At 41.2% G+C, this 22,520-nt stretch overlaps 1 protein-coding gene across 1 annotated transcript in view; it reads left to right on the top strand.

Moving 5' to 3' along the window:
* The first annotated feature begins 2,942 nt into the window (after positions 1–2,942).
* Positions 2,943–22,520, top strand: part of tcf20 (transcription factor 20) — a 41,305-nt gene continuing 21,727 nt past the window's right edge. The window contains 2 exon segments of the mRNA XM_034711422.1: positions 2,943–3,088; positions 3,324–3,385. The gene's annotated coding sequence lies outside the window, so the exon portion shown is untranslated.

Here is a 22,520-nt window from a genome sequence, read left to right as displayed (position 1 = left end):
ATAGCTTATGTCTCCTGTTTCTCATTCTTGCCTCCAGAAAATACGTTCCAAGAAGTCTCAGCTTAGTCTCCCTTTCAGTTCCAAAGGAGATCTGGTCTCAATCTGAAATGGTTCTCAGGTATTTCTCAGGTGTTGTGACTCCTTTTGAGCTCAGGTGGAGAAATCAGGGAGCTCTCTCAACTGTCTCAATCTAACCTCATCCATTTAAGACCCACTAAGACCCACGGTGAGGCAGCTTTTTATCATCACGGCCCACAGGCCTGTGGAACACCCTGCCTGAGGATCTGAGGGCTGCACAGAGCATCAATATTTTTAAAGGCAAACTCAAGACCGACTAAGTTTTAACTAAGTTTTATTTTTATTCTTAACAGTTTTATTTATTTATTTATTTATTATCTATTTCAAATTGAGTCACTTTTATTCTACTTTATTTATTTATTTACTTATTTATTTACTTTAAAGGTGACATATCATGCAGAATGGACTTTTTAATGGTTCTCTACCTGAAATCTGTGTCCCTGTCTACAAACCCCCTGAAAAGTCAAAGACTCCATTCTGCCCCTGTTCTGATTTCTCCACCTTTCTGTAAATGTGTGCTGAAACCAGCCGTTTCAGTTTGCAGTGTTTTTCATACGTCACAACGCCATCCGGTCTGTAACAGGAAGTCAGAGCTCGGAGCTTGTTCAGCCCATAGACTGTATAAAATACAACTCAACCCCTCCTCCGTTTTTCATTCCCTGCACACATGTGTGCTAACAAGGAGCTTAGGAGGGAGGCATGCTAGTTGTAGGCTGTCTTAATAAACACAAAGGTCGCTTTGACTCCCCACGTCTGCAGATTTGAAGATCTAGTGGAGGAATTTTATTTGTCATGGATAAGTGCTAGCGCTAGTTAGCATAGCCACATAGCTACATGTTCATAGCTGTGTACCAAGACACACGTCGACATACTGATAAACAAAACAACAAGAAACACTAAATCTGTGACCAATGGTTCAGAAAGGTCCTGCTGCAGGCGCCTCTCCATCAGGATCAGATTCTGGATCAGATTCAGAGGGTTGAAGTAACGCGGGTCTCTGAGCAGCCGTGTATATTCAGCCAACATGTAAACATTAGATCAATGTGCTGGACAGCCGAGGCCACACCCACTTCCCGAGGGGGCGTGGTCAGAGAGAAAACAGCCTGTTCTGAGGAGGACTGAAGAAGAGGGTTTTTCAGGCAGACCAAAATCTGATTTCAAAGTTTTTTTTTGAGCATAAACTTTAAAGACATGTTTTGGGGACCTCTTAGACCAATATATGTTGATGAAAAAGAGCATGATATGTCACCTTTAAGTCTCACATCTTATTTTCTTTTAACGGTTTAATATTTTAGTCTTTTATTATCTTAGAAATGTATTTTACTTTGGTGATTTTAATTTCCTGTGTTGAGTTTTATTTTACCTCCAGTGTTTCCTCATTAAGATAACATGAGAGCATTTCCTCAGTTCGTTCAGCAAATTATTTAGATTTTTTATTTTATTTATTTTATTTATTTTATTTATTTTATCGTTTTTATTGTTTTTATTTATTTTATTTATTTTATTTATTTAATTTTTTTAATTTTTTAAATTTTTTTTATTGTTTTTATTTATTTCATTTATTTTATTTATTTTATTGTTTTTATTTATTTCATTTATTTTATTTATTTTATTTATTTTATTTATTTTATCGTTTTTATTGTTTTTATTTATTTTATTTATTTTATTTATTTTATTTATTTTATTTATTTTATCGTTTTTATTGTTTTTATTTATTTTATTGTTTTTATTTATTTTATTTATTTTATCGTTTTTATTGTTTTTATTTATTTTATTGTTTTTGTTTATTTTATTTATTTTATCGTTTTTATTGTTTTTATTTATTTTATTGTTTTTATTATTATTGTTGCATATTGTGCTGTTAACCTTAGGATTGTGGGGTGGGGTTTGGGGCTGGGATCTTTTTCTTAGCTTATTCTATTTGAAGTTGTTTTTCTTGTGCAGCACTTTGTGTTAAAATGTCATTGTATGAAAAGCACTTTATAAACAAAGTCTGATTGATTGATTTGTTTTCTTCAGACTCAGTTTTTGTGTCTCAAGCTGAACTCAGATGGAGCAAAGAAAGAGCCTGAGCTCATCTTTCCATGAACATTTATAGTGCCCTGCAAAATTAAGATTTTAATGTACTTGTCCACAAAGTTACAATTCTCATTAAAACATTTGAACCACTTCAAGATCAGATATTTAGATGTGAAATGATCTCTTCTTTGACTTCACAGTCTGGTCCTTCCTTTACAAGTCTGTTTGGAACAAAACAACTTCACAAAGATTTAGTGGATTTGAGAGAAACTGCAAAAGATAGAGATTTCATACAACAGGTATGACAGACCATTTATTTAAGATATGGGTCTCTAAAGGGCTGACCAGATTTAGACAGATTATTACAATTAAAGGTGTGGATTCTTTTGGGCGCTGGTGGCCTAGCGGTCTAAGCGCCCCACATACAGAGGCTACAATCCTTGTGACAGGGGTTGCTGGTTCGATTCCCAGCTGGTCGACCACTTCCTGCATGTCTTCCCCTGCTCTCTGCTCCCCACATTTCCTGTCTCTCTTCAGCTGTCCTGTCAAATAAAGGCAAAAAGGCCAAAAATATAACTTAAAAAAAGAGAAGAAAGTCAGCCATTAATGAGATCTCTCATTTAAGACTCATGTCATGCTCTCAACTGTTTCTCCTAGTCAATTTTAGGAGAAACAAATGAGAACACTTTCAAACTTGAAAGAGGCTGAAGTGAGAATCTCAATTTTGTCTCCAGAGACTTAGAAGAGAAAGCCTTGAGCAGTTAAGGTATCAGTCTCTATTGCCAAAAGTATTCACTCACCCATTCAGATAATTGAAATCAGGTGTTCCAATCACTTCCATGGCCACAGGTGGGTAAAATGAAGCACAAAGGCATGCAGACTGTTTCTACAAACATCAGTGAAAGCATGGGTCGCCCTCAGGAGCTCAGTGGATTCCAGCGTGGGACTGTGATAGGCAGAGGTGTCCAAAGGATTCCCATTCATTACTCAGGTAGAAGTATAGATACTAGGGTTTAAAAAGACTTCTGTAGAAGTTGAAGTATCAACTCAAGTTTTTTAACTCAAGTCAAAGTGTAAAAGTTCTGGTTTCAAAACTACTTCATGTATAGAAGTCAAAGTAATGTAAGAGGGGAAAATGGCATTAAGGACAAAAGCTTAGGCTGCACCACAGGGGCCTATAGTGCATGACCCCCACCTCCCTGAAATTCATGCTCCTTTACATCCAGGTAGTAGAGCTGCAGAGCATCATGGCATTCACCAGTAACTGGACCTACAGCCATGGCTAGAGGTGAGTGTTTGCATGACAGTATAGACACAACATGAGCAACATTTCAGGCCTACAGCTAAATGTGCACAAGGAAAGAAAATGCTAGCCATCATAGTTAAATGCTAGCTGTGTATCTGTGATTCTAAGTCATCTCCATGCTGTGTTGATAGAAATATGTCTCCCGTGTCCTCAGAGGTTTTCACTCTCCTCTGTATTTTCCGCCGCTGATAAATCCTGCAGTGATGGAACGACAATGATTAGTCAGGGTTCCTCACTCTCTATGACTTACAACCTGCAGCACTGCATTATAACAGCATTTGCAGCTTTCCACTCAAGGTTGATGTCAGAGAAAAAATGGCAGCCTGTGAATACGGCGCACCGGAGGCATTTTCAAAAATACAGTTGAGATCCGGGACGGAGAGACCGAGGAGGTGAATCTGGGTTTTGGCAAGAGCTGAGTAAGAGTGCTGGCACGGTTTCTCTCCTGACCTCTAAATGTTCCGTTGTGATCTGGCGTTAGACCAACGTATCAAATTATTACACGGGGCGAACTTTAATTTATCTGTGAATTTTAGTTTGATTTGATTTTGGATGAAGGTCGTAAAAATCAGGACGAGGGTTGGGCTGCGATTAGTGGAATGCATACATTAAAGGAGGAGTGTGAGGAATACACGACACCACACACACTGTTTAAAACATGGACTCAGTCTCTGGGAGGTCTGCCTCTGGTTTCTGGAGGGAGAAGATAAGATATTCCTTTATTAGTCCCACAACAAGGAAATGTAAAGTATTACAGCAGCAAAGTAGACAGTGCAAAACAGTATAGAGTAAACAAGAGCGTGTGAAAGAGTAATTCTAAAAAATATAAGCAATTAGAAATGTAAATTAGCATATCTTAAGAACTAAATAAGTAAATTAACAATATATTTACAAAACCAGAGAAACATTAAAGCTCCTGTGAGGAACTTCTACCTTGTCTTGATTCTGGCGCCCCCTGTGGACAAAGTGGTATCTCTTATTTCTTCACTCATTTTTTCTGAACCTGTGGAAATCATGTTTTGCAGCAGAATATTTCATCCTGCTTTATTTTAACTCTCAAATATATGGCTCCTTGAAAGTCTTTACTATGGACTGACACCTACCCCCCCAGACCTTTCAGACATTAAAAATAAATGAAAGGAAGCAGTGAGTCTTTGTGTGAATGGCCTGGATAGATAGATAGATAGATAGATAGATAGATAGATAGATAGATAGATAGATAGATCTTTATTTGTCCTTTAATAAGGAGATTTGTTGCCACCGTCTGTACAGGAATACATGTATAGACACAATAAATAATAAACATCCACCCAGCCTGACAACAATGATGCACCTCATCCTACATATATACACACCGAACAAACACACAGGACACATATAAACAAACAGGACACATATAAACACACCGAACAAACACACAGGACACATATAAACACACTGGACACATATAAACACACTGGACACATATAAACACACATATAAACACACTGGACACATATAAACACACTGGACACATATAAACACACATATAAACACACTGGACACATATAAACACACATATAAACACACAGGACACATATAAACACACATATAAACACACTGGACACATATAAACACACTGGACACATATAAACACACATATAAACACACTGGACACATATAAACACACTGGACACATGTAAACACACTGGACACATATAAACACACATATAAACACACTGGACACATATAAACACACTGGACACATATAAACACACTGGACACATATAAACACACTGGACACATATAAACACATATAAACACACTGGACACATATAAACACACTGGACACATATAAACACACTGGACACATATGAACACACAGGACACATATATGCACATCGGACACATATAAACACACAGGACACATATAAACACACCAGACACATATTAACACACCAGACACAAATATGCACATCGGACACATATAAACACCCAGGACACGTATATACACACCGGACACATATGAATACACAGGACACATATGAATACACAGGACACATATGAATACACAGGACACATATAAACACACAGGACACATATAAACACACAGGACACATATGAATACACAGGACACATATAAACACACAGGACACATATAAACACACAGGGCACATATAAACACACAGGACACATATAAACACACAGGACACATATAAACACACCAGACACATATTAACACACCAGACACATATATGCACATCGGACACATATAAACACACAGGGCACATATAAACACACAGGACACATATATGCACATCGGACACATATAAACACACTGAACACATATAAACACACTGAACACATATAAACACACTGAACACATATAAACACACTGAACACATATAAACACACTGGACACATATAAACACACAGGACACATATAAACACACAGGACACATATACGCACATCTGACACATATAAACACACAGGACACATATAAACACACAGGACACATATGAACACACAGGACACATATGAACACACAGGACACATATACGCACATCGGACACATATAAACACACAGGACACATATATGCACATCGGACACTGCCCTCTACTGGTCTGGTGGTGTAGTGCATTTACTTTTTTTCCCCTCCATACATCACTGGTCTGATTTGAACAATCTACCCAGGACTTCAGCCCGCGGTCGAAACTCAGACAACAATGGGGGCACAGGAACCTTTTAGTTCTGGGCTAAATGCACCTTATGCGCCCCATGTACAGAGGCCATTGTCATTAAGGCAGGCGGCCTGGGTTCAGCTCCATCCTGCAGCCCTTCTCCACCCTCTCTCTGCTTTCCTACTCTATCCATCCTGTCATCCATATAAAGGCCTAAAAAAGCCCAATATGTACCCGTAATATGAGGCTATATGGGAATGAACACCTTTCTTGACCTGGCCTCCAGTGGCCACTTGAGGAACTGCAGTTTTGGGGCGTTTTTTTGCCGAACATTTCAAGCCCTCACCGTCCCGCCCGCCAGCCTCCACGTTGCTGCAGAATGTGACAGGTTTTAAAGGCATCACTAACACCTGCAGTATCACAATGACTTCCTCATACTCAGCACAGTTCAGCACACACTGTGAGCGCTCCGTAGCAGAGAGTGACTCAGAGTTAACAAAGCGCCCGTGCACAGATAGAACGACAGGTGTTCTGACATGAGGATGAATAATCAGGATGAAGGTGAGACTGGATGCATCACGAATCAAGATTTGGTACAGTGAGAGAGAGAGAGAGAGAGAGAGAGAGAGAGAGAGAGAGAGAGAGAGAGAGCTGGTCGTAGAGGGATGAGAGGAGAGGAGACAGATGGAGCGAGAGGACATCAAAAAGTGAGAGATGGCCGCGATGTAAAAGAGAGACAGAAGGTGAAAAGGAAGTGCTGAGCAGAAAGGGTTAAAGAGGAGAGGGGAGAGAGAGAGATGGTTGCCTCGGAAACAGCAGCCGGCGTTTTTCTCTTTTTGCGCATACACACGCAGACATACACATGTTCTTCCCTCCCTCTCCTCCTCTTCCTCCTCCTCCTCTCCCTCCTTCATCTCTGGTGTGGCTCAGAGTTAAAGTTTTGCAGCCGTGCTTGAATGCATCTCTTCTCCTGGAGTTCATCTCTTCAAAGGAGGATGTGTTTGTGTGATGCTGAAGCACAGGCTGTACTCTGACGTAGACGTTGCTGTAGGATGACTTTAACCGCTCTGTTTAATTTTATCATATTACATAAGAGTCCAACTTTCATTTTGTAACCTATCAAAATGTACAGTTTGTGCGCCGTACTGTAACAAAAGTCAGCTTCAGTTCTTGCAGCAGCTTGTGTTCTGCATCTGGACTCTGACCTCGTCACTCCTTTGCAGTTTTATTTTTACATGCACTGAGAAAGAAGGGATGAGGTGACACCTTAAATCCCTCAGAGCTGCACACATGCAGAGCCAGACGCTGCACTCTGAACCCCAACAAGTTGAAATGACTCAAAATGTTTGTGGTAACTGATTACATAAGAGTTATTAAATAGCAGAAACAACATTTTTGAGCATAACTGAAATTATAAAATACAATTTCAGTTTATGCAATTGTTTTCTTTTAATTTGTTTTAGTTTATTAGTTACATTTTTTAATATATCTATATATTAAACTTTTATTTTTTATAAATATTCAAAAAACATTTATTTTTAATATAGATAGTTAATAAAGTTACATTTTTAAGATACCTCTGATTATTAATAATGTCATTTTGACTAAGACAAAACCACCCATCTTCAGTTGATTGATAATACCTAATGCTACTAATAGAAAAAATATGTTTTTTGAAACATTTAAAAAAATAATAATTAAAAAGTGAGTTATCTGTTTTTGCAAATTAACTCTTCAAATACACAAACACAGTTTCACCTTAAGGGTCGCTAAGCAGACTCACACAGGGTGGAACATGCACACATCAGCTATGTGATGTCACTCACAATCATCCTCATTTACATATACAGGTACACACAGGTAGACCTACCATTCACATGACACAAACACAGACATACACATACCTGGTTTAACATGCACACATAAAGATTGACCTTAATAAACCCATCTAGAAAGATTTATAGACATGAACATCTTTTTTTAATATTTTGAATTCATAGATTTGGTTGCTTTAGTTTGTTCCTTATGTTTCATGCCTTGGTTCCTCCCTGTGTTTGTTCTGTATTAGTTATCCTTTGTGTCCCTTGAGTGTTTAGTCATCCATGTCTCTTGTTGTGTTGTCTTAGGCTGTTTTCTAAACCTCTTAATAAACTAGCAGTACGTACTGATTTGGCCAAAATCCAGTATGTAGTATGTGAAAAAGGACAAAATCTGCACAGAAGCAATATGGCTGCCGCCGACCATTGGCCTCAAACAGCACTTCAGAAACAGATGAGTGACCTCACAGATACCACGTCCATATTTTATACAGTCTATGGTTCTCACCTGTGTTGATGACTCTGTGTATTTAGTCCCTCTGGTTCCCCTGTCCCTTGTTGGATCATTGCTGGTCGTCCCTGTACCGGTACTGCGGTTTGGCGCTGTCTTTCCTCATTACTTGCCGCTTCGTGAAGCACAGCCATTGTGGTTTTTCAAGTGTGTGAAGACTTACATGGTGGTGTTGATGAAGTTGTTATTTGGACATGGATATTAACTCAATAAAATGGATACACTTATAATTAATTGTTGGTTCAACTAAGTTGCTGGTTTTGAGTTCTTGACCCTTAATGGATATGAGTACATGCATAGTAGTATGAGTGAGGACTGTTCTAAGTTTGGGAATGATTGTTGAACATCATCATAGATCTTTGCCAAATCCCAGAAACGTATACTTTAACACAGGGGTGTCAAACATGCGGCCCGCGGGCCAAAACCGGCCCGCCAGAGGTTCCAATCCGGCCCGCGGAACGACTTTGCAATGGGAAGACATTAACTGCAATTTTTCAATAAAAGTAACTACTATTTCAAATTTGTCCTCTGGGGGTCGCATAAAATCCTAGCGCTGAGGGAGCGCACCTGAACAGCACTGTTTTTACCTGGACTTTTTTTCTCAAAGTGAGAAAATAGATTACTTTCTGTTTTCATAATTCAACAGCTGTTTTTGTAGAAAGATGGTTCATTAAATGTGAACATTTTCAGAATGTACTTGTACCTTTTTGCACTAAAACAAAGGGAACATTTTGAGTTGTTGTTATTTATAGGTTATTATGTTGTGATTTTACTGGTCCGGCCCACTTCAGATCAACTTGGGCTGTATGTGGCCCCTGAACTCCGGAGAGATGTGGTTGAATTTTCTGGTTCTGGTTAAATTAGAGAGCGGGGGAAGACATGCAGGAAATGGTCGCCAGGTCGGGAGTCGAACCGGCAACCTCTGCGACCTCTGCGACGAGGACTATAGCCTCTGTATGTGGGGCTTAGACTGCTAGGCCACCAGTGCTGCTAACAGGGTGCATTTATGTGCGTTGTTATTGTGTGTATAAGTAAGTCATTGGCACTTTGGTTATATAGAGTGCATCTATATAAGATCTAATCCGGGTCGATGTCTCTGTAAAGGGTTGATTAAAGTTTTTCTTCCATTAATATTTTATGGAGGGGTCAGGGGCTTAGGGTTGGCTCAGCCTTCTATCAAAGAGGCCCCGGGACCCTGCTCTTCACCGCTGTGTGTGTGCAGCCGTTCATGCACGTCCCATGTGTGTGACAGAAACATAGATCACCGGAGAGGTGACCCCCCCTCCTGAGGAAGAGAGGAGTAATAAAGCACAGAGGTTCGCCACGAGTCACAAGGACAGAAGGAGGATGATGATGGCACTATCAAATTTAATGGTCTCCAGGAGAAGGTGGGTGAGAGTGGAAAGAGAGGAAGAGGAGAGGGCACGGATAGTTGCTGAGTGGGGAGGAAGGATCGTGAACTGTGAGAGGCGACTTACTTCTCTTTATGTAATCTCTGAGACTCGATATGATTCAGCAGGGAAATGTGAAACCTGTTAGCAGAGGTCTGGGTTTAAGTAAGGGAAGTTTTCAGGATTTCATTTTTGTATGTGTGTGTAGTCTGAGTAGTTTTGACCAATCAGGTGTCAGCAGGCTGTACGGAGAGCAAAAGCAGGAGGAACACAATCCAGGGTAATGACACCCCGGCTCCCATGGTTGTTAATCTGAGGAGGATTTCTGTCTCTAGAGCAGCTAACAATCTGTTCTACATCAAATATTTACCCCCTTTCAACCGAGGCAGCTTCAGGGCCGGTTTGGAGCCGGTGCTCAATTGAGAACCGGTTTTTCATGTTTCAACTGTGAGTGAACCGGCTCCCTTCTAGGAAAACCGGTTCCAGAGCTGCTCCAACTCTTTGCTGGTCTGGAACATACACTGAATAAATAATGGGCGTAGTATCCGTGATGTCACCCGTCTGTTCCTGAGAGCTGTTTTGAAGCCAATCGGCGGTGGCAGCCATATTGGAAATGCTGAATTCAACCAGGCAGAGTGTGACGTAAAGGGGCGGAGTTTGAGCCTCCTAGCCAACAGATATGTGTTCCTGACCGGGAGTCAAGTCAGTCATGTCATGGCAAAAACTTGTAATCTTAATATCTTCTGAACCATCGCATTAGAAAAAAGTCCCCCCCCCCCCCCCTTCAGTGAGTTCAACCAGCTCCAAACCAGCCCGGAAAATACAACCCGGTTCACGTTGGTGGAAAAGAGGAGTTGTGTCACTAAAGACAATCAGCGTTTAGATTTCCTGACTTCCCTGAACGCAGCATCAGAAACGATGGATCCCACCTCCATTCAACAAACAAACATTGTCGACGTAGTTTTCTTCTCCTCTTGAGGACAGACCTGACAAAGCTTTTTACTTTCAGCTACAACTAACCTGTAATTACAGATTCTGATTCAGAGACATGTTGAATCTGGATCTCAGGGTCTGGGTGTTAGTCTGAGAAAGGGTTCTGGTCTCTGTCTGTAGTCTGAGTAGTATCCACCAATCAGGTGTCAGCAGGAAGAACAGTCTGTATGGAGAGCAACAGCAGGTGTTCTAGAATTCTGACATCAAAGACAGAATCCAGAATTCTGTCTTTGATGATGTCAGAATTCTGTCTTTGATGATGTCACAATTCTGAGAACAATTGGAACATTCCATGAAGAAGGCCAGAGCTGAAAAAACATCAGTATCTCTTATCCTCTCTCATAGACCTCCATTCAACAAACAAACATTGTAGAAGTAGTTTTCTTCTCCTCCTCTCATTCCTTTAAATCTTCATTTCTTCACACACGTTCAGTTTAACTGTTGGAGATGCCGATACTCAGCCATCCTCTTCTCCTCCCCCTCCTCCTCCTCTTCCTCTCCTTCCCCCTCCCTCCCTCCATCCCTCCCGGTATCCGTAGTGATTGGAGGCAGGGTACCGCGGTTGCTTAGAGACGGGGAGAGTGTGGCAGCCGGCCTCAGTGTGAGAGAAAGAGGGAGAGGGAGGGAGGGAGGGAGGAAGGGAGGGATGTGAGAGAAGCGAGGGACGTGAGGAGAGGTCGCCCCCTGCTGGACACACCTTGTAACTGCTGTGGATCTAAACTGTCGTGTTTTAGAGGCAGGGTCTTGGCCTGTTGTTTGTACGAATGCAAGACATTTTTATGGAGGCCTGAAACGAAACAGGCACCAGAGATACAGAGCACATGGAGGTTAATATGACTCGATTAAGGGTGCCGGTTTGGCCTCCTGGTTCCATCTTGCACAACTCCATCCTGCAGCCTCTGACCACATGTCATACCCCACTCTGTTTCCTGGTTTCCTACTCTATCCACTGACATGTCTTCTTAATAACGGCATAAAAACACCCAAAAATGCACTTACAGGATGATTTCTGAATTAGAATAAATAAGATTTAACCATTAACCATGACAAAGACTACAAGGCACATAAAAGACACAATAAATTATGCTCTTTACTCTCCTGTCTCTCCTCCACTTTCCTATCTATCCATCCATCCTACGGCTTATCCCATTAAGGGTCACAGGGGGCTGCAGCCTGACCCTGCTGTCATTGGGCGAGAGGCAGAGTGGACCCTGGACAGGTCGGCTGTTTATCACAGAGCTGATTTACAGAGACAAACAATGACTTATGGGGGACCAGTTAGCCTAACGAGCATGTCTTTGGACTGTCGGAGCACGCTGGAGAACCTGGGAACCCACGTATGCACGGGGAGGCAAACTGCACACAAAGAGGGGATGCATGAAACAGATTGTATGAGCTATCTGCAATAATTGCATCATTGTCCAAAGAATCAATAAAGAATTGTATGGAGATGAAGCGTGTGATTTGCACCCCCAGTGCTTGTATCAGGTCTATGTGCTGCACAGATGAGGTGCAATAGTCAGAGAATCTCTCTCACCATCAGACTTAGTTTGAGGTCACATGTTTAAAGTCGGTAGGGGTTGCGAGTGTGTTTCAGCCGGGCTGCATCATGCTCTTTGATCTGGGAGTTTCTCTGAGAAAGAGACGCCACACCTCGTACAATCAGAGTTCAACATCTCATCCCTCCGTGTCCTCAGTATTGTGTTTGTATTATTATCAAAGCTGCGTCTTTTCTGCTCCAATAATGCTTCAACGGCCGCCAGACACTAATTGTGATATTGTCGGATCCTGCAGATGACAAAAGGATCAAAGGGAGGGAAATTGTACCAAAGCAGAACTTTAGGAGCGAGCACTTCAAAGAGGCTGATGGACCCGGGTATCAGACACTGTGATACTATGAGCCCTCAGGGGCGTGTCTGGACTTTTCTGACTGGGGTGGCCCCAACCATAGACTGTATAGATAATGGACGTTGTCTCGGTGACATCACCCATCTGTTTCTGAAGCGCTGTTTTGAGGCCAATCGTCGGCAGCAGCCATATTGGAAATGTTGAACTCTATATAACTGCTGTCGAGTGAGTGTGACGTAAAGGAGGCGGGCTTTCTTTCTTTCTTTCTTTATTTAACCAGGTAGGAGACTCATTGAGATTTAAAACCTCTTTTTCAAGAGTGACCTGGCCAAGACGGCAGCACAACAACACACAAGCACACAAAACAACACAAATAGAATACGGTCACAGTTGCACATGGTTACATGATTACACAGTGCAATCACAGGATCCAATGGAGCTTGTTTCTCTGTCTTTTATGAGTGACTTGAATTCCCCCAGAGTTACAAGATGTGTCAGTTTCAAGTCCTTCTGCACATCATTCCAGGTAAACAGGGCTGAAAATTGAAAAGCCTTTTTGCCCAGTTCAGTTCTGACTCTCGGGACCTGCAACTGTATGATGTCCTGAGAGCGCAGGCCATATCGGCTGCAGTTTCTACACACGTGTACACACAAGTAGGGAGAAGTCCAAGAATACATTTATAAATAAAGATCAGCCAGTGAGAGAGTCTACGACGGGACAAAGACAGACAGTGTCCGGGAGCGTATAAGGAACAGTGATGTACATGATAGCTGCAACCAGTAATGAAACGCAACACACAGTGCTACACAGGATCTAATATCTTTAAAAACTGAGCAGGAGCATTCATAAAAAGCAGGTCTCCATAACCCAACAAGGGTAAAAAAAAGTTGTGGTGATTAGATGTTTTCTGACTTTCAGTGAAAAACATGATTTATTTCTAAGCCCAATTTCAGCTTCAACTTTGTAACAAGTTTATCAATGTGTAGTTTAAAAGACAGATTCTCATTAAGAAGAATTCCTAAGTATTTATAAGATGCGACCATTTCAATTTCAATACCATGAGACGTGTTTGAGCCTCCTCGCCAACACCTACAGTGTTCCCGCCTGTCAATCAAGTCAGCTGTGCCTCCCATTGGAAGACTCGTAATCTCAATATCTTTGAAATTGCAAGAAATGAGCTATCCAGACTGCACTCGTCTTTTGAACCAGGCTGTAAACGTGTTTATTTCTGCTGTAAAGATCGTTGAATTGGTGTGTATGTAGTTTCTGGTACTTCCAGAGCCAGCCTCAAGTGGACACTCGATGAACTGCAGTTTTCAACACTTCCACATTGACTTCAATTCTTGTCGTCGGAGGTTGCCCCTTGGGCCTAACTGAGGCTCTGACCATAGACTGTATAAATATGGACGTAGTATCCGTGATGTCACCCATCTGTTCCTGAGTGCTGTTTTGAAGCCAATCGACAGCAGCAGCCATATTGGAAATGCTGAACTCAACCAGGTGGAGTGTGACGTAAAGGGGCGGAGTTTGAGCCTCCTAGCCAACAGCTATGTGTTCCCGTCTAGGAGTCAAGTCGGTCATCTTCTCAGACAGCCTCTAGTGGACACTTGAGGAACTGCGTTTTTTTGCACTTGGCTTTTCCAACATTGGATTTTGTCACTTGGTTTTGACCATAGACTGTATAAATATGGACGTAGTATCCGTGACGTCACCCATCTGTTCCTGAGCGCTGTTTTGAAGCCAATCGACAGCGGCAGCCATATTGGAAATGCTGAACTCAACCAGGTGGAGTGTGACGTAAAGGGGCGGAGTTTGAGCCTCCTAGCTAACAGCTATGTGTTCCCGCCCGGGAGTCAAGTCAGTCATGTCCTTATTTGGGCAAAAACTCGTAATCTTAATATCTTCTGAACCATCACGTTAGAAATAAGTTCAACCCCCCGTACAGTGTGTGCCGATAGAGAGATTAGCTACGTAGAGCCAAGCTTTTTTTGAACCAGGCTGTAAACATGTTTATTAATGCTGCAAAGATCTTTGAATTGGTGTGTATGTAGTTTCTGGTACTTCCAGAGCCAGCCTCTAGTGGATCCTTGATGAACTGCAGTTTTCAACACTTCCACATTGGCTTCAATTCTTGTGGTCGGAGGTTGCCCCTTGGGCCAAACTGAGGCTCTGACCATAGACAACAGTGTTCCCATTTAGGAGTCAAGTCGGTCATCTTCTCAGACAGCCTCTAGTGGACACTTGAGGAACTGCGTTTTTTTGCACTTGGCTTTTCCAACATTTGATTTTGTCGCTTGGTTTTGACCATAGACTGTATAAATATGGATGTAGTATCCGTGATGTCACCCATCTGTTCCTGAGCGCTGTTTTGAAGCCAATCGACGGCGGCAGCCATATTGGAAATGCTGAACTCAACCAGGCAGAGTGTGACATAAAGGGGCGGAGTTTGAGCCTCTTAGCCAACAGCTATGTGTTCCCGCCCGGGAGTCAAGTCAGTCATGTCCTTATTTGGGCAAAAACTCGTGATCTTAATATCTTCTGAACCGTCACGTTAGAAATAAGTTCAACCCCTGTACAGTGTGTGCCGATAGAGAGATTAGCTACTTAGAGCCAAGCTGTTTTTTGAACCAGGCTGTAAACATGTTTATTAATGCTGCAAAGATCGTCTTGTTCCCATTCCTGTGTATGTGGTTTCCTGTGTTTCTGCAGCTAGCCTCAAGCGGATTCTCCATGAACTGCAGTTTATAACACTTCCACATGGGCTTCATCGTTTGAGACCGGAGGTTGCCGCTTGGCTCTGACCCATGCTGGGGTGTTTGCACGGACATATCATCTACACCAGGGGTTCCCAAACTTTTCAGCCCGCAACCCCCAAAATATAGATGCCAAAGACTTGCCACCTCCACTGTCCCTCTAAGTGATTTAATGTGTCTTCATTTAGCTGGTCTGCAGAAAATGACCCTACCTATATGAGCATGTGTCTGTGTTTCCTGTGTGTTATGAATGAACCTGCTGCTACTGATGCTTTAGATCATTAACTGTTCACTAACCCTAAACTTAGGAGTCATCTGGAAACAAAGAAAGGCAGAAAACTCATTACACTTTATATTTTCAAGGTTTTATTTCAAGTTAAGCTTCTGTTTTTGTCCATATTATTTACTGTAATTAAGAGAACTATTTTTAGATTATTGAGAAAAAAAACAACACCCTGGAAGACATCTCACGACCCCCCATTTGTGTCTTGCGACCCCCCCAGGGGTCCCGACCAAGCAGCAACCTCCGGTCTAAAAATGCTAAAGTGGTCTCAAAACAGCTCTTCAGGAACAGATGGGTGACGTCACGGATACTACGTCCATATTTCATACAGTCTATGGTCCCAACCCACACTTTGGGAACCCCTGATCTATACATATAATGTTAAACATTAAAAGAAACACAGAAGAGTCAAAGTTTAATGGATTAATGATTCCAGGAACCGCCTCAGGGCCCTACAGACAGGAGGTCAGAGAGAAACAGAGAGGGAGGGGTTTCAATTTATAAGAATTAAGTAAGAGGCGCCGTTGATGTGTGTCCCCTGCTCCTCACTTACTGTCAACGTTTCTGTACCCAAAATAAATGTGTTTTTAAAAGTTAGACAGCTGAAGTTTTCTCCCTCTTTTTGATCCTTTCCCTCACACCTCACTTCTGAAATAGATGCACAAAGTATTTCCTACAATTTGCAGCACAAACAAAGAAAAATGTGCAGCTTTGAAATGCAAAGAAAACTGCTTACATCCTTTTGCAGCACATCCCAAACACTTAACTTTAACACAAACCCCGCCTCTGACACGGCTAATATCCAATCACAGTTTAGGATTCTGGGGTTACCGATCAGATTTCAGTGCAGGGTCCATGCCACCCTGGGCCACCCCTCTGGACTATCTTTCCCTGCTGCAGTACCCGGCCTGTGAGCATGAGAGCACAGCTGCATGTTTGTTGTATGACTCTGACTCCGTGTGGTCAGCCAGGAAACTGCAAATCAATGCTGCTGTATCAGTGATCGTTGCTCTGTGAACACGATGCTGCAGGATGTAAATGTTGCACAGGATAGCATTTTAGTGTTTGCAAAAAAAAATGTTTCATTCCTACCAATTAAACCCAACAACAGCTGACAGCAATGGCTGCTTTTTTCTGCATGCAGTTTTTCAATTAATGATAAACAACATGCAACATATAAAGTGAAATATTTGCTGTGTTCTTACTGGAATAACATCAGTTCGATATAGATTGTTCTTTAGGTGGTCTTGGTTAAACTGACGTTTAAATCCATCATCAGAAGCAGAAATAGCGTCCTAACTGGCCTCTCAGGGTCATATAGAAATCTAAAGAGTGGACTGTTACAGTGTGCAGTGAGCAAGCTGTGCAGGTACTTAGGCACTGTTCCTCTCTGCATGCACTCAGGTTACAGAAGGAAGTTCCTGCTGAGTTTTGCCTGCACATTTACCTGCTGGAGAGAGGAAATGACAGACTGGAATGAGACCACTCTGCAGATTTAATTTATTCTATCTGATTCAAAATGTCCCTCTGACTTTTGGTTTTTGAAGGGGTGATGCATTTCAGTTTGTGCAGGAGTCTGAGCTGCTGAAGATTTGTGTTTTTAGATTTTTAAAAAAGGAGTTTTTACACTCTGTATAATGACACTGACACTGTTCAGCCCTCATTATCGTTCATCTCCTCAAAGCAGAAATTGCTGCTAGAGATCAGTGATGAGCAGCACAATGCATCACAACCTTCAGACGTTTCCTGCAGTGAAACACGGTCGAATCAAATCATAGTTCTTCTATATTGGAGGTAAATGAAAAGCGCAGTGGAAGGATGTATGATACCAAAAACAACATGGGCACCATTTATTTAATTTATTTAATTTATTATATTTTGCTTTATTTGATCTTTATTTAATTTTACTTGATCTTTATTTTATTTGATCTTTATTTTATTTTATTTGATCTTTATTTATTTTATTTGATCTTTATTTATTTTACTTGATATTTATTTTATTTGATATTTATTTATTTTATTTGATATTTATTTATTTGACTTGATATTTATTTATTTTATTTGATCTTTATTTATTTTATTTGATCTTTATTTATTTTACTTGATATTTATTTTATTTGATCTTTATTTATTTTCTTTGATCTTTATTTATTTTATTTGATCTTTATTTATTTTACTTTATTTTATTTGATCTTTATTTTATTTTATTTGATCTTTATTTTATTTTATTTGATCTTTATTTTATTTTATTCCTTCTTGTATTATCTAACTTTATTAAATACTGTTTATAAGATCTCTGTAATGCCCAAATTTCCCTCCTTTGGATAAATAAAGTATTTCTGATTCTGATAAAAAAAATGATGCAAAAAACTAGCACACATATTTAAACTGTTATCCTTAAAGGACCTGCAGCAGCAGCAGCAGCAGCAGACTGAGCACGCTTGAATTTGCAGATGATGCTCATCTTTAAAAAGCATCCCTGTTTGAAAAGCAGAGGACAGTTCTGCAGGTGTGTGCGTGTGCGTGTGTGCACGTGTGCATGTGTGCAGAGAAAGATTTAGAAAGCATTAAAGCTGCTCGTCTTTCTTTATAACTGTGTGCTTTGAGCCTCCTCGCTGGAAGATTTTGTGACCTTGCCTGTGATGGAGAGAGTGTGTATGCATCCCAGCAGGCGCTCCTGTTGATTGGACGGGCCTGGCTGGCTCGGAGTATCGCTGCCCTTTATCTCGCCTCTCAGCTTTTTCACTTGGCCTTCCAGTCGCAACACAAACACAAACACAAACACAAACACAAACACAAACACAAACACACGACCGCTTTGCAAAAAAATGATTCATGGTCGAAGATTAGTATCGGGGAAATAAGAAGACAGTCTGCATTAAATCGCACATGTAGAAGAAAGGGGAGAGTAGATCCGTTGCCTGAAAATTATCCACAGTTAAGGCTCTGTGATGCAGTTGCTATGGCAACTATGATAGAAATAGACGTGTATCTGCAAGGGAATGAAATGTATTGAACTGTTGTTTAGAAACTGAGGGAGATTTTACACTTGTGATTGACAGCCGCACTGACTGCACAGAGATTTATGTGAGATTCACACATTTGTACATCTTTGTGTGTGTGTGTGTCTTTGTGTGTGTGTGTGTGTGTGTGTGCGTGGTTCCTCCTGCAGTGCATTAAAAGTGCAGCACCATGGTCGGGGTTATAGGGCATGTCATTATTATGGTAGGAGAGCGTTAGTGGGTCTGTGCTGCACTCTGTGGCCCCTGTGTGAGAGCAGATAAGCCCCAGCAGAGACAACACAATGCATTTAATGGGAATGGGATTCTGATTGTAGCACCTCTATTGTTGTGCTAGCCGTGATGATGCTGTGAGTGTGTCGTGTCAAACATTACCCAATGACCAGATATTACAGTAATGATTCAAACGCCTGATAGAGGATGTGTGTTCATGCATTCATCTTAAAAAGCTTCACGCCTCGCTCTGCAGTCTCTCAATCTGTGTTTTTATCTGTTATTGACTGATTCCCTTCACACTGCTCTGCTCCATGTTGCCTTTTGTACCCTGCTGCCCTCATCAGACTTCATCCTCAGTTGAAGTCAGAACAAAGGAGAGTGTTTTAGTGACAAAAAAACTGCATTTGCATCGTTAACACAATCAAGAATGAAGAATCAAGAAATCTTTATTGTCAAGTGAGCTTGCACACACAAGGAATTTGACGTGGGGAATGGAACACTGGTGCTTAACAAGACAGTAAGGACAATAAAAATATAAACCTTAAAAATTCTAAATAAAAATAAAAATACTATCTGTACAAAGAAAGGTGTGGAAGTACTTTTAAAGAGATAAATAAATAAATTAACCTAAGCCAGAGTGCAAATTTTAGTGGATGAATATAATATTAAAATATGTCATTACCCGCCTTTCTTACTGATTTTCCTGTTGTGTAAGAAGCTTGATTCTGATTGGTTCAAACCCTTTGACAGCGGTTATTAACTTTCACTAACATGAGCAACACCAGAGGCAAATTGACCACACGCATTCACATCAAAACAATCCACTGGAAAGAGTTCAGACACATTTAACAGGCAGATAAGAATCCATCACCATGGAAACACTCACTGATGAGGAATCCCTGGGAATATTTCTTTAACAATCTAAACATAAATAAATTTAAATCAATAAAATAATATTTTAATCAATGTTTGTGTTTTAGGGATGCACGATATTATCAGCACATTATCGGTATCAGCCGATATTGGCCAATACTGTCAATGTAAAATAACTTCTGCACTTTATTTGATCAAATTGCTTTTATTTTATATTTTAATGTTTGTTGTTATTTGTCTGTTTTGTTTACTATGATGTGTGTTGCTGCCTCTCTTGGCCAGGTCATCCTTGTGAAAGAGGTCTCGATCTCAATGGGTCTTTTATCTGGTTAAATAAATAAATACATGAATAAAATTGGCTTTAAAGGTGACATATCATGCATAATGGACTTTTTAATGGTTCTCTACCTGAAATCTGTGTCCCTGTCTACAAAGACACACAAAAGTAAAAGAATCCATTCTGCCCCTGTTCTGATTTCTCCACCTTTCTGTAAATGTGTGCTGAAACCAGCCGTTTCAGTTTTCAGTGTTTTTCATACGTCACAACGCCATCCGGTCTGTAACAGGAAGTCAGAGCTCGGAGCTTGTTCAGCCCATAGACTGTATAAAATACAACTCAACCCCTCCTCCGTTTTTCATTCCCTGCACACATGTGTGCTAACAAGGAGCTTAGGAGGGAGGCATGCTAGTTGTAGGCTGTCTTAATAAACACAAAGGTCGCTTTGACTCCCCACGTCTGCAGATTTGAAGATCTAGTGGATGATTTTTAGTTTCCATGGAAAAGTGCTAGCGCTAGTTAGCACAGCCACATAGCTACATGTCATAGCTGTAGTGTAGCTGTAGCTGTGTACCAAGACACACATCTACATACTGACAAATAAAACAACAAGAAACACTAAATCTGTGACCAATCCTTCAGAAAGGTCCTGCTGCCTTTCTGGCAGAGGTCGGTTTGACTCCCCACGTCTGCAGATTTGAAGATCTAGTGGAGGATTTTTTTTATTTATATAAGTGCTAGCGCTAGTTAGCATAGCCACATAGCTACATGTTTGTAGCTGTGTACCAAGACACACGTCGACATACTAATAATAATAATAATAATAATACATTTTATTTATAAAAGCGCTTTAAAAGGTTCTCCAAGCGCTTTACATGAAAATACAATTATACAATAGGAAGCAAAAGGAGAACAGTGAAGAAAGCAAATAAAAGCAAGGCAGCAAAATAAAACAAAACAAGAAAAAAAATCAATCAATTATAGTTTAAAAGCCTTTGTAAATAGGTGTGTTTTGAGTCCGGATTTGAATTTGGTGAGTGAGGGAGAGAATCTGAGGTGTTGGGGGAGAGAGTTCCAGAGGGTGGGGGCAGCGACAGAGAAGGCCCTGTCCCCCCAGGTTCGGTGCTTGGGTTTGGTGAGAGGGGTGAGGAGGTTGGCGTTGGTGGAGCGGAGGTTGCGGGAGGGATTATATGGCTGCAGAAGGTCGGTGAGGTAGGAGGGAGCTAGGTTATGGAGGGCTTTATAGGTGATGAGTAGGATCTTGTACTGTATTCTGAAGGGGATGGGAAGCCAATGGAGGTTCTGGAGGACTGGGGTGATGTGGTCTCTGGAGCGGGTATGAGTGAGGAGGCGTGCAGCTGAGTTTTGTATGTATTGTAATTTGTTGAGGAGGGTGTTGGGTGTACCGTAGAGGATGCTATTGCAGTAATCGAGTCTTGAGGTGATGAAGGCGTGGATGAGAGTTTCAGCAGCTGTGAAGGAGAGGGAGGGGCGGAGACGGGCGATGTTTTTGAGGTGGAAGAAAGCAGTACTGACAAATAAAACAACAAGAAACACTAAATCTGTGACCAATCCTTCAGAAAGGTCCTGCTGCCTTTCTGGCAGAGGTCGGTTTGACTCCCCACGTCTGCAGATTTGAAGATCTAGTGGAGGATTTTTTTTATTTATATAAGTGCTAGCGCTAGTTAGCATAGCCACATAGCTACATGTTTGTAGCTGTGTACCAAGACACACGTCGACATACTAATAATAATAATAATAATAATACATTTTATTTATAAAAGCGCTTTAAAAGGTTCTCCAAGCGCTTTACATGAAAATACAATTATACAATAGGAAGCAAAAGGAGAACAGTGAAGAAAGCAAATAAAAGCAAGGCAGCAAAATAAAACAAAACAAGAAAAAAAAATCAATCAATTATAGTTTAAAAGCCTTTGTAAATAGGTGTGTTTTGAGTCCGGATTTGAATTTGGTGAGTGAGGGAGAGAATCTGAGGTGTTGGGGGAGAGAGTTCCAGAGGGTGGGGGCAGCGACAGAGAAGGCCCTGTCCCCCCAGGTTCGGTGCTTGGGTTTGGTGAGAGGGGTGAGGAGGTTGGCGTTGGTGGAGCGGAGGTTGCGGGAGGGATTATATGGCTGCAGAAGGTCGGTGAGGTAGGAGGGAGCTAGGTTATGGAGGGCTTTATAGGTGATGAGTAGGATCTTGTACTGTATTCTGAAGGGGATGGGAAGCCAATGGAGGTTCTGGAGGACTGGGGTGATGTGGTCTCTGGAGCGGGTATGAGTGAGGAGGCGTGCAGCTGAGTTTTGTATGTATTGTAATTTGTTGAGGAGGGTGTTGGGTGTACCGTAGAGGATGCTATTGCAGTAATCGAGTCTTGAGGTGATGAAGGCGTGGATGAGAGTTTCAGCAGCTGTGAAGGAGAGGGAGGGGCGGAGACGGGCGATGTTTTTGAGGTGGAAGAAAGCAGTACT

The sequence above is a fragment of the Notolabrus celidotus genome, chromosome 20, assembly GCF_009762535.1.
Source record: "Notolabrus celidotus isolate fNotCel1 chromosome 20, fNotCel1.pri, whole genome shotgun sequence".
Classification (NCBI taxonomy): domain Eukaryota; kingdom Metazoa; phylum Chordata; class Actinopteri; order Labriformes; family Labridae; genus Notolabrus; species Notolabrus celidotus.
This window is presented reverse-complemented; position numbering and strand designations above follow the sequence as displayed.